Source organism: Panthera leo, chromosome D2 (genome assembly GCF_018350215.1).
Source record: "Panthera leo isolate Ple1 chromosome D2, P.leo_Ple1_pat1.1, whole genome shotgun sequence".
Lineage (NCBI taxonomy): Eukaryota > Metazoa > Chordata > Mammalia > Carnivora > Felidae > Panthera > Panthera leo.
In genome coordinates this window covers 54,874,003-54,887,576 of record NC_056689.1, presented here as the reverse complement: position 1 = coordinate 54,887,576, position 13,574 = coordinate 54,874,003, and the positions used below count along the sequence as shown (strand labels likewise).

General features: G+C 40.4%; 1 protein-coding gene and 1 non-coding gene across 2 annotated transcripts in view; one reads left to right on the top strand and one right to left on the bottom strand.

Annotated features, from left to right (window-relative positions):
* The window catches only part of ZNF518A (zinc finger protein 518A), an 80,083-nt gene extending 75,657 nt beyond the window's left edge, over positions 1-4,426 (bottom strand). The window contains exons 1-2 of the mRNA XM_042907693.1: positions 4,353-4,426; positions 3,981-4,197 (exon numbers count right to left, since the gene is read on the bottom strand). The gene's annotated coding sequence lies outside the window, so the exon portion shown is untranslated. The remainder of the gene's footprint in view (positions 1-3,980; positions 4,198-4,352) is intronic.
* Positions 3,002-3,090, top strand: LOC122202913. The gene has a single exon (XR_006194964.1). It is a non-coding gene; the product is annotated as a small nucleolar RNA SNORD88 (small nucleolar RNA).
* Positions 4,427-13,574: the final 9,148 nt, after the last annotated feature.

Sequence of the window (13,574 nt, the reverse complement as noted above, 5' to 3'; positions counted from 1 at the left end):
CCTCCCCCAAAGTATCTCTGTGTTATAGAGTCACACTGGTATATACTGAATGTTTGTTCTCTTAAAATTCATATGTTGATGCCCTAACCCCAAATGTTGCTGTATTTGGAGATGAGGCCTCTGAAGACTTAAAGTTAAATAAGATAAGCGTGGGGCCCTGATCCTATAAATTAGTGTCTTTATAAAAAGAAACACCAAAAATACCTCCCATTCCCTCCCTTCTCACACAGGCACTGAGGAAAGGTCATGTGAGGACATAGCAAGAAGGTGGCCATCGGCAAGCTAGGAAGGGAGTTCTCACCAAAAACTGAATTGCCCAGAACCTTGACCTTGGACTTCCAGCCACTAGAACTGTGAGGAAATAGTTTTGTAGTATAAGCCGCCCCAGTCTGTGGTATTTTGTTATGGCAGCCTGAGCAGCCTATACACACTCCAAAGGGAAGGTGTGGAAAAGAAGGTTCTGCTTCAGCATCATTTTCCAGTTACCCTCTGACAATATCCACTTCAATACTGACAATCATAAGCTGGCTTCTCATATTCGGGACCTGCCTGAAATTTCAACTTACCTCTTACTCTTATGGGTGATTTGGAGGGTTTTGGAGGTTCCGTGCTGGGATGCCTTCTGACTGCAACTCCTGTGACATGCAGAATGACCAACCATCCTGAGTTGCCTGGGACCGAGGGATTCCTGAGACTCAGGACTTTTGGTACTAAAGCATGGAGAGTTCCAGGCAAACTTAGACAAGTTGGCCATCCTAGATGAGCAATGCATTCTATTTCCCCCATTCTGCTCCTTCTATAGCCCCAGACTTTCTGATAATCCCCACCACATAAACTCCCTCAGTTGGAGTCCCATTTCTCTTCTAGGAAGTCCTCTTGGGCAAGAGTCAAAAGAGCCCCAGGCCAGCTCTCTCATTCCCACATGTGGTACACATTTGGTGTACGAGAAACACTCGAACATCATTTGCCCTGACAAACTATGGGAGTGACAGCTGATCCCAACATAGCAACTCTTCTTTATTCCTCTGCCCAAACTTCTCACTGACCCATTTCTCCTACCTTAGGATTCTCAGATGTGAGTCAGGCACTACTGTACTTCTCAAAACCCAAGGGAGACATATCAAGTTCCCTAAGTAGTGCCTTTGGAGCCCCACTCGGTAGACTTGACGGGGAGTGAGGAAGCATAACAATGGCCCTCTCCAAAACTCCTCATGAAATCACCTCTTTTATAATATTCTAAGCCTTGAAATTGGTGACAATCTCCAATAATTGAAAAGCCAGTTTTTGGACTGTGGTTACCAAATACAGGGAGCAAAACTGACCAAGGGCCCCAGAGGCTACCCTCTGAAATCTTCTGCCACATTTGCACCAAAAAGCAAGCTTTCCATGGGCTGCTCCAGCCAGGGACTGAATGCAGCATAGATAATAAGGCAGACTCCTTCCTAGGAGGACTCCTCTGATGGCAGTTTTAGCTTGAGCATTCCCAACAGCCTTGCCAAATCTTCCTTAGACTGTTCAGCAGCCTGAGACACTTCCACCAACCTCGTCCGACCTCCTTCACAGAGTTTCAGACTTGCACCAGTCTGATGGCTCTCTCAGCCTTCTCTCCTTTCTCTTTCACAACTGTTTCCTCTAACAAATTCTTGTGCACTTAATCTCATCTTAACTGTTTCTCCGAGGGCCCAGACTAACATAAAGATATTTCCTTTGAGAGGCGCCTGCGTGGCTCACTCAGTTAAGCATCTGACTTCGGCTCAGGTCATGATCTCGTGGTTCGTGGGTTTGAGCCCTACATTGAGCTCTGTGCTGACAGCTCAGAGCCTGGAGCCTGCCTTGGATTCCGTGTCTCCCTCTCTCTCTCTGCCCTCCCCTACTCACACTCTGTCTCTTTCCCTCTCTCTCAAAAATAAACATTAAAATTTTTTTTAAAAAGATACTTCCTCTGAAAACATGCATCTTGTCAGGACCTCACCTGATGTTTCGTAGTTGTTGTATTACAGTGCTGCAGGCAACACTCCCACTCCAGTATCCAGTTATGCTACTAATTACAGGATGAACGAATGATATGGTAAGAGGGAACCCCAGGGGAATCTATGGCATTTTACTTTTTTTGTTGTTCAGAACACTCTAGGTTTTGTCAAAATATATGTCTAATTTGTAGGAGTATAATGCTGAAATTTTGGTAAGAATTATCATAGTGTGTGCTCAATGTGTGAGTGGGAACATTGTATATGCAAATCTATTTGAGTGGGCAACAGGTCTTGTGCCAAGACTTAGATAAAAGGTTGTTACATGCTAACTTGGAACTACAAAGCAACCTCAACCCCAATATCCCCCAATATCAGCATTTTCCTTTATTCCCCTACATTTTATATTTTCTTCCTCCCCAATCCCTTCTCATTCTTCTCTTCTATGTTCTCACTGTATTTCTGTGCCACTCCTTGAGAGGTCACTAAAAAGCAACAGTGGGAAGCAGAATACAGAAATAGAGAATGAAACCTTTATTTTGCACAGTCTAAACCTGATAAATAGCTTAAAGCTGTACCCCAAAGAAAGCAGAATAAAAATAGCTTTTTATACTTGTTCTCCAGAATTTCAAGTGCCCCAAATCCTTCTCTTTCTCTTAGAAGAAAAACTTTGATTGTAGGATATTTTTATACAAAGGTGTGTGAAAAACATCAATACCAAAACTGTATTTTGATAACATCCTGACAAAAACCAATGCTTTTCCTAACAGAATTCCTGTAATTTGTGTCAAGGACTGTCATTGGTCAAAATCTGGCAATATGCCTTTGTCTTCATTATTGCAAGCAATTAAAAACGATTTGCTGCGGTCAATTTGTTTATTTCCCTATATTAAAAAGATATTGTAGCAGATATAAAAAATAAAAAGAGAAGAAAAGAATTAAATGGCCACTCTTCAAATATTATCATTCTTAATTCTGATGTATTTGTTTAGTGCTTTTTTCTATACATAATTTATTTTTACAAAAATATTGCCTCGCTCCCATGATATCCAGCACTGGGCTCTGTCCTTCCATGAGGACACGGTGCCCCTGGGACCTTTGACACCCAGGGGTCTCAGAGTTCCCATTCTAAGGAGGTGTTGGGGTGTGTGTGGCTATTTCCCCACCTGGTGGCCTCTCTGTAAAAGAAAAAGAAAAACAAAACAAAACAAAACACAGCAAAAAGAAAAAAAGACCTCACTGGCTATTCACACTTCAGTATTTGAAAGCTGGTTATAGTTAATGTTGACATAAGATCAAAGTACTGGTTCTCAGTCATATTCTAAAGAAATGGAAACCAAGAGAAACAACTGATTTGGTGGAAAACCCAAAATAATAGCTGTCAGTCCTTTATCAAGACCGACTGGACGATGATGACAGGCCTCGAATGGTCTGAACAGTCTTGACTTTACAAGTGCCCGACAGGAGTTAAAATGTTTCCCAGCTCCAACAGTCAGTGCCCAATCCCCACAGTTAACCTGCGGTCGAGGTCAGCAAGAACCCTCCAATGTGCAGACTCAAGGGGTAGGAGACCAAGTGAGATCCCAGGGCACTGGGTTAGTTTAGGTGACCCGGCACACAGTTCGGTCTGTGTCCACCGCAAAGACCACGGTGGCTTGGCACCATTCAGTGGGCAAATGTTGCCGAGCTGAAGGTGAACGCCCTTGCCGAAGCGACCTGCCAGGATGCAAGCACCAGAGATTGGGATTTTGCTAAACGTAGGCATTACGGAGATTTAAAAGGCTCCGCAGCCAAACTGAGGGGGTCAGACCAGCTCCAATACAAGCTGAATGACCTTAGACAATTCACTTGCCCTCTGCGACCCTTAATGTCTCCATAATGGAAAGCATAAAATTTCTTCCTCCTGGGCCTGGTGGGAAGAAAGGATTTAAATGGCACGGCAATGCTGATGTCGAGCACAACACAAGACACTTAAAACTTGATACAAGAACTCGTTAGTGAATAAGACCCAACCTTTCCTGTCACCGTCTCTACCGCACCCGCTTCCGGAGCCCCTTCACCTCAGCCGAACGAGAATCCCTCCGCGCTCGCGTCACTTCCGGGAGACTTTGGTCGGGGCTCCTCGACATACCCGGATGCAACTAACATGGCTGCCATCAGTGAAGGGCCGCAGTGGAGTTCGAGTCAAGAGCTGCCCAGAAAGCGCTCAGAGTTGGGCCTTCAAGGAGGCCTGTCAAAGGACAAAAGATGAGATTACTAAGCGGCAGGGTACTCCAAAAGACCTAAAAAATGTGCCTCCGCGCTTCCTGTTAACTTGCCGCCAAGTGTTTCTAAATGAGCCGCCCCTCTTGGCAGGGTGGGGCCTCGTTTCTTACCCAGGCTTACCGTGTGTGTCGGGTTTTGGTTTCTGTCTCTCCGCGTAGTCCTGGAGTTGGGCGGGCACCGCGGGGGCTAGCCCGGGAGGAAGGGGCGGGCCGGAGGCGAGGACGGAGAGAGGCGGGGCACGCTAGGAAATTGGGGGCGGCAGAGGTTTGGGGCGCCCCACTAGGTGCCCTCGAGCTGCCGTGCCCGTTGGAGTCTTGTTCCTGGTCTTTTGGCCCGACATGCACCTTGCCGTGGGGCTCTTAAATTTGGCCATCGGGCTGTTCCCTGCCGACCCAACCATACTCAGCTTTAGACTTTGACCCTCGAATAATATCCGGGATGTGATTGGTCTTTAAAAATCCCAAACATAAGCAAACTAATAATGTTAGTTTTAAATTTCAGAATTAATAGGGAAACTTAACATGTTGAATATTGGGTTATTTTTCTTTTAAGATTTAAAGTTGGATAACATATTAGAGCTTGTGAGATTTCTTAACAAAAGCATTCTTACACTAACGGGTACAAGAAAATAAAATAATATTTAAAATATTCAGAAAATTGTTGCACTTCGCTACTGCGTAGTTGTCATGATGAAACACAAAGACACCGGAATTGTACCTCGTGATAAGACTCTAATTGCGAGAGGCTTCTGCAAATACAATAATTCTAAATATAGATATATTCGTTTAGGTTAGTTCTCTCCAGTTTTGTCTCCGGGTGAAACCAGAACAAATGTGAGTTGATTGGTTAACATTTCCTAGTAATTAAAATTACTTTTTAACTGCTTAACTGTATATCTGTTGCATTCAGAATCTCAGTTGAAACTATGTAATGAACTCACGATGTGAAATGTACATATAGAATGTAATAAACTCATGATGTGAAATATACATATAGAATGTTATTTTTATAACAAAAATATAGAAACTAATATGTAAGGCGGGTTGACTCTATATAACACGGTGTGTTATCATTTAGATTTTCACTTAAACTCCCCAAATTAGAAGAGCTGACCAGAAAGACTTAAAAAAGAAATGTAGATATTTAACCATTCTCTAAACATGCCATTGTTTGAACAGAATACAAATGGCATTAGAAAGCACCTGGGATTTATTTTTACAATTATATACTATATGCAAGGCACTGAGTTGATAATGAATGGGAAAGTGCTTTACAACATATAAAGGAATATGTTGATCATGAACAGTACTCTCACTCTTCTGACCAAATCATGTCTTCCTAGGGTAGGTACATTTTAACCTCCAAAACTTGTGGTTCTTGTACAAGTATTAATATATATGGTTGTAATAATATTTTATAGAAAGCAAAAATAAATGAACTGTTTATGCATTTTGAATATTCTTTCCTTGTTTATATATATGTTGTTTCAGGTTGTGTTTATAAATGCATTCATATACATCAGAGTCCTTAGTAACTTGATAATCATAGTTGGTGTCAATTCTTATTTTTTGTATGGTTTTTTGCAGGTAAGTCTACTGGGTTCTTGGCATAGTACCATATGGACCTGGACAAAGCATTGTTAAGGTGGAAATTTTTATTAATCAGCTCAAATATTTGACCAGTCTATTTATTTTCAGTATTTTAGTTAAATAACTAGATGTGGGCTTGGTATAGTGAGCAATATTTGTAGGATAATTGGTCACTTTAAATTTCCTACCAAATGTGAAGTTTGATCTCAGATAGTTTTTGGCACTTACTGTATGCCAAACTCTGTTAAGTCCTATACGTACATTATCTTACTTAGTACAATGTCATGAATTAGGTCTGTTAAACTGTTTTTTACAGATGGAGAAACTGAGTCAGAGGATAAAGTTCCTTGCCCATGGTCCTAAAACTAGAACCATATTCTAGAGCCTTTCTCTGCATATATCTGAAGACTTTGGTAGAAGAATAAGAATAGAACTCAGAACCTGGACTCATACTACCTACCCTGCTTTGTAAATTAGTGCAAGTCATTTAACCTGTCTGAATTTCATTTTCCTCTCCTATAAGAAACGAACACTTTCAACTATTGTATTTAATTGAATCTTGCATCATCAAGAATCCTTAAGAATGCCTTCACCATTGTCTCCCATATTGTCTTCCAAGCTTCTGACACCTGTTCCTTGAGTTTTGACACGCATGTGCAGGCAGTGACAGCTCTCCCTTGAGCACGGCCTGGTCTGACCACGTTGTAAGATGTGGCTGTTTTCACAGCATCAAAATGTAAAATAAGGTGCTTCTTGGAATTGGTAATATATACATAGTAGATGATCTCTGAGCTCCTTTCAACCCCAATTCTGTGACATCTCTGACAATCTAATACTTTACTGCTGGTTTATGTATTTTTTAATGTGAATGCTCCAAGGTAAAACAAGCTTCTTGGTAATGGAAAAGTGGGAACCATTCCTGTCTTTTTCATTTCTAAATCTTCACTTCCCAGAACAATGCCTGGCAGGTAGTAAATGCTCAGTAAATATTTGCTGAACAAATTAAGCAAACCTTCACATTATAAATACAGCTTTTTAAAAAATTGGGTTTGACCTGAATTTGACATAATATAGAGTGGTATTAACAGTGAAAAAATACTTTGCTAACATTTTTTGCATTCAGGAAAATACTCTTATAAATAACAGTGGTCATTGTTTGCAAACATCTTTTCTGTGCGTTGTTATTGATTGTCATCAAGTGTGTGGTACATTTTGTTCCTTGAAGAGGTATAGTAAAAATTGAAATGCTGGCATATAGACTTTTAAACAAGGAATCAAACTGGTTTTTGTTTTTGTTTTTTAGTTAGCAAAAGTATAGGAACATTGGTTAATATATAGAGATTTTTATTTTAACAAAAGTTGGGAAAATGTTATTTGATACCTTCATTAAATTTTGATGAGTATTCTGGAGGTGATTAACCATACCATCCTTCTAAATACACAAATAGTATTTAATGTGTCTGAGTTATGAATGCTAAAAATAAACTATAATTGAAAGACATTTTGAAACTGTGTGAACAGGCAGAAAAGTGTTCAAGTTTTGAGGTGGCTAAGTGTAAGATAATGTAACTGAAGAGATTATCCCAACTATATTTATAGTATGTCTGATGACGGCTGTACTTTCCGTTAGAACCACGAAGGAGACACAGGAATTATTATAGAGTTGTAGACAGTTCTCAGGAGATAATCAGCTAAGTGTTCTGCTGTGGCCAGAAAAACCAACAACATGTGAAATATCATCGGAAAAGGATTTGGGAAAATCAACCAAAAATATCATACCCTGAAAAAACACAACAGTCTCTCTAAAATGAGACACAGACAGTTATTTTATATTCATGATGGATAGATCTAGAATGTTCCAAATCTCTAATTCTATAGCTATAATGACTATAGCTACGGTTTTCCTCACATAATTCTGGAAAGTCTACATGCTTGCATACCCAACTTTTAAAGACTAAATACTTGGTAGTCGAATTTACATAGCTACTAAAATCTCTGCCACTAAAATGAAACCCTGTATCACATTATATTATTACTGAATGAACATTAACCACTACCTTCTCTGAATTTCCACTATCGGTCTGCTTTTCTCAGGGCACCTTTTCATAGAAAATGCAGTTTTTACTCATTTATGAGTTACCGCCTGTGCAGTAATGAGGAGGGAATAGTGTTCACTTAATTCATGGCAAAGGCTGTATAAATGTATATTTTCCTGAATCCCCAAACTCAAAGGAGAATAAGGCCAAGGGCTCACAGGACATTATGAGTTCAAATAAAATAATTAATTTTATGAGGTTTTTATGGAAATTTATGTATATCGATTAAATATTCCTGTACATTTTGAAGAACTGAAGGACGACTGATATTTATCACTGAATTTGGAGCAAATATGTTCTTTGAATTCAAACTCTAAAGGATGTTTTAAAGTACCTAATGGTAATGCTTTGTACCACCTCAAAATAATGTTTTTCTTTAAAATTTCTATTGTTTTCCCATCTTTAAAACAAAATCTTTTTGCTTCCCTCTAAATAAATCCTAGTAAGCCGCTTATCCCTTTCCTGGGCTGCCAACTAGGTTGACCTGCCAATTATGACTTCATGTGACTTCATCTAGAATAAAATCCTAGGATACATTTATTTTGTTTTGTATATTTTCTCCACATGTTTAGGAATTTATGTCAAATATATATGATTTAGAAAGTTTGACATTTGTATAAAATCTTAGTGAATCAAAATAATAAAATCAGGCACGGGACACTTGAAAGTAACCCAGAAACAAAATTTTAAAACCTTCTCAGGTTGGGCGCCTGGGTGGCTCAGTTGGTTGAGCATCCCACCTTGACTTCAGCTCAGGTCATGATCTCGTGGTTCATGGGATCTAGCCCTGCACTGTTAGTGTACAGCCTGCTTGGGATCTGCCCCTCCCCTGTTTGCACATGCACTCTCCCCCTCTCTCTTTCTCAAAATAAATAAACTAAAAAATAAATAAATAAAATATTCTCAGGTTATTTACCTATAGCAAAAGTGGATTTATAAGCGTCACATTTAACCTGTACAGCAAGTAAATTCCTTAAAAGTTTTTAGAAAAGGAATACAAATAAAATGTTGCTAATTCATTATCGGTTTTAGTTTGGTATATTGAAGGTAAAGAGTTTTACAAGTTCACAACCTTATTTTTTAGATCCTGATTTTTTCCCTTTGAGGTCTCAACCATGACTTCTTCTAATATAGGGTGCTCAGAAATGTTATCGTGCAAGTTGGTGAAGAAATATTACATCTCCTTTCTAATATTTATTAGAAAATCTTTTTTTTTTTTTAAAGTAATCTCTACACCTGTTGCAAAGCTTGAACTCACCACCCTGAGACCAAGACTCAAGTGCTCCACCAACTGAGCCAGCCAGGTGCACCAGAAAATCATTCTTTATAATCAAAAGCTTAAGGCTTGATGACGCATTTTAATAGAAAATTCTTTTTATGCTCTGCCTCCCAATTTGGTGACCGTGAGAAGTCTCTTGTTTCACAAATGACATTTATGAATGCCTGCCCAGGGCTGAGAGACAGACATGAAAAGATCACTGTATCTTGCAACAACCCTGGAAGTATCTATATGAGAGTGACATTTAAACATGTAAGTGCAATGAAGGATGATCTGTACTGTGAGGAGAGTATGTACAGGGTAGAGAGAGACACGGGTGATCCTTCCTGAGGTCTAGAGCGTGCTAAGAGGGAGGAGAGTGACTTCATAGAACTGTGATACCTTGGATAGCCGGGTTCCTTTGAGGAAGCACGCTAAACATTTGGGGGGTTGTGTTCCTCAACAGAGACAGTGTTAGGCTAGGACAGTTTATCACTGGACTAGACTCTCCTAAGCAATGTTATTAGCATTCTTGGCTCTATCATCCTTTCCCACCAACTAGCCTCAGTCGGCATCACAAGGAGCAGTTGGCTTCCTCACTCCTGGGCTCTGATCTTCATGCATGTTCAACACAGTCCGACTGCACCACTTTCGGGCCCTTTTCTGTCCATGTGTTTCATCCTTATTCATTTCCTTTCATTCTCCGAAGACTTTGGTACCTGACTTGCAGTTTCTCTCCCTTCCCCAAGTCCCACCTTTATGCCAGGTTACATAAAATTCCATGTGGATAACCCAGCCAATATCCTGGCCTCTTGATTGCTTGACCTCCTCAAATTCAATGTCCTTACCTTTTCTATAAAGCTACCCACTCCCTGGACCTTGTCATCACTTATGTCAACTTCACCCTTAAAAGTTTAAAATAGGGGAACCTGGGTGGCTCCGTCGGCTGAGCATTTGACTCTTGATTTTGGCTCAGGTCATGATCTCACAGTTCCTGGAATCAAACCCCATGTCAAGCTCTGCACCAATAGCACAGAACCTGCTTGGGATTCTATCTCCCTCTTTCTCTGGCCCTTCCCTGATTGTGCTTTCTCTCTCTCTCTCTCTCTCTCAAAATAAACATTAAAAAAAAAAAAAAAACTTAAACTCTTCTACTTTCTGCTAATTTCCTCTAACGGAATGATTTCAACTTCAAGAACTCCAGGCCCTTGACTGTGCTACTCTATCAGTTTCTTCTGCTTTTCACTTCTCATCATTTCAACCATGGCACTCTTGCAATCTTGTCTTTCTGTTAAACCTACTCAGCAAAACCCAGCCGTAGGTCAGAGATGATAATAGCTAACATATGCTGTGTGCTTCTTGTATTCCAGACAATTCTCCAAGTTTACCAGGATTGTCTCCTGTAATCTGCATAGCAGCCCTACGAGACAGGCATTGTTATCATTTCCATTTGCTGATGAGGAAACTAAAGCAGTTTCTATCCTCTAAGTAGTGTCTTTAGAATATGAACCCAAGCAGTTTGCTCCTAGGAACCATGCTCTTCATGATCACTTTAGACTTCCTTCCAAACCGTCTCCTCTGCTTCTGTGTTTGGACTGCTGAACTGTTTTAGGGACAGAGTGGGTTTGGCTAGATGGAGAGTGTAGAAAGTACTCGTCTTAGCCCTTGGTTCAGTACCTACCCTCATGGTAAGTTTCAAGCCAAGGCAGGAAGCATAGAGGGAAGTAACAATGATGAGGTATCTAATGCCACCGGCTACTTCTGGATGTCTGTAGCCAAGGGGAGAGGAACACTACAGAGAGAATGTGCATCAGTCTGGGGGTTAGACATGACATATCCCCTCTGCTTGATGACCAGGTAACTACTGAACTTGAGAGACTGAACTTGGCTTTGTCTGCAATGGAGTAGACAGGAGAGAGTCCTCCATCTGTTTTGGGGACAATCACTCTCACCAGTTTTTCCTCTGGGATTTCTTTCTCAAGATGTCCCTCTTTTTGTCATGGGTTTGTTGACCCTGACATTATCAAGTGACAGGATAAAGCTCTTGAGAGCTGATTGCTCCAGTTAATGGGCCTACCAATGTGGCCCTCTCGTAGTTATTTTCGGGCTTTGGTTTTGACAGTGATTTTTAGCTCCCAGTACAAAAAAACCTTTCCTGTTGCCATTCTTAGGTACTTAAAAGGCAAACTTTTATATTCTATGTATTTAAAATAATATCAATGACTTCTTACCTTTAATATCAAAGCCACCATACTTGCTGTATGTAATACAGAAATGATATCTTCACAGTTCTGAACCTGAATTTGAGTTACTCAGTCTCAAGAGAGAAGCCTCTAGAGAAGGCTCACTAGCTTCTAGTGAGTAGGGATTCTTCTTAGAAACCGCTTTCTGCTTAAAAGACTTCCTAGAGAAAAAGCACCCATCAGAGAACACTAGCAGCACAACAAATACAGGTTCATGATTTTGCCTGGCAATTCTTCCCTGTTTCCCTTTCTCCACAGGAGCTATTTTAAATTTCTGCTCACCTAAGACCTTCCCCTTGTATCCACCCACCCCTGTACCCCTTCATTCTCAGCAGATTATTTTACCTCTCATTATCTCAGAGAAAATAGAACCCATAAGATGCGATCTTTCTCACATTAGTACCACCAAACTTTCTAACTTGCTTAATTGGTACCCATTCTTTTTTTCCCCCTCCTTTCACAATGGAAAAGATGACCCTCTTCTGATACAAAGCTCTGGATCCCTTCCCAGTCCTGTTTCTTCGGACCTTTGTTCCTTTACTTATCTTTGGCTCTTTCCCATCGGCATTTAGGTATTTTCAAGCCTTTTCTATCTTAAAAAACTAAAACCTTCCTATAGCAACTCATCATTCTCCGTGGTTTATGAAAGAGTTGTCTCTATCCACAGTTCCTTACTTTGTATTCCTATTCTCCAACCAACTGCAATATTTTACCCCAAAGGAAGCTATCAGGTTTTTTTTTTTTTCTTAACATTTATTTTTGAGACAGAGAGAGACAGAGCATGAATGGGGGAGGGTCAGAGAGAGGGAGACACAGAATCCGAAACAGGCTCCAGGCTCTGAGCTGTCAGCACAGAGCCCGACGCGGGGCTCAAACTCAAGGACCGTGAGATCATGACCTGAGCCGAAGTCAGCCGCTCAACAGACTGAGCCACCCAGGCGCCCCAGGAAGCTATCAGTTTTAAAGGTCTCCAGCTGCCACTCTGTTTCTAAATCCACTGAGCACTTTTCAGACCTCATCTGACTTGACTATTCTTCAACAGATGGCAGTTTAACCACTGCCTTTTCATGAAATCTTTTTTTCCTTGGCTTCTCTGCCACTACTCTTTTCCTTGAATCAGATAACTTACTTCTGTAGCCATTCCTTCCCAGTGTCTTTAAGGGCATCTCATTCATTCATTTTCTCATTCCTTACTCATATATTTATTAAGTATCTGTTGCATGCCAGGCACTGTACTAGATGCTAGAGACAGAATCTGACATAAAACCCAGAGTCTTTCTCTGGAAGAATGTACTCCCAAAACATACACTCAAAATTTAGCATATGTTTTCAAGGGTTTCACAATTGCTAAATTTTGTTTATCACTCCAGATTAAGAGACCTTGCCTTGGAACTTCCAATCTATCTTAGTAGAATCTTTTACAAGAACATTAAAAAAAGGGGGGGGGGGAGTGGGGAAGGGGGCACAGAAAGTGAAAATGAAGGCAGCTTTTCCCAGAAGAGAGATTTTGTAACCATTGTATACTTCCTCTGAGATGTTAAGATTAAACCAGTTCTTCAACCTAACATTTGTGAACAAGGCACTATTTCCCCACCCACCAACCCCCACTCCTTTATGCCTTGATTGGTGTCACAAGAATAAAATTCAGGAAAGCAACTTAACACGGCCTTTAAAAGGAGAAAATGAAGTGATAGAGCTGGTATCATTATTTTGAAATTAGATTGAATAGGATTCTAGCTTCTACTAGCGTTCAAATGCTGAATAGGATGTCAGCTTCAGAAAAGGGGACAAGCAGGAGGCTGAGTAATTCCTCACTTGATGAAACTATTTCTAGGGACAAGAGAAGGAAATGGTCCTGGTGTTGATATCTTGTGGTCACAAGTAATAGGACATTTGCATTCTGGCAGTATCTTTTCATGCCATCCATGGTCTACCACCAGCCTCCAAAAGGGATGGGTGCTAAGAAGGTCCAGGTCTTTCTTCTCATTACATGTTTTTAAAGGAAAAATCTTTTAGCCAAAGAATCCATATTGAGTTCCTTTGATCACTGAAAACGACCAGGGAAAACAAACAAACAAATGATAAGACTCATGTTTCTTCTGAGACTATTGTGTATGAGAGAAAATGTTTGCCAAAATTATTTTTTCATCCAACAA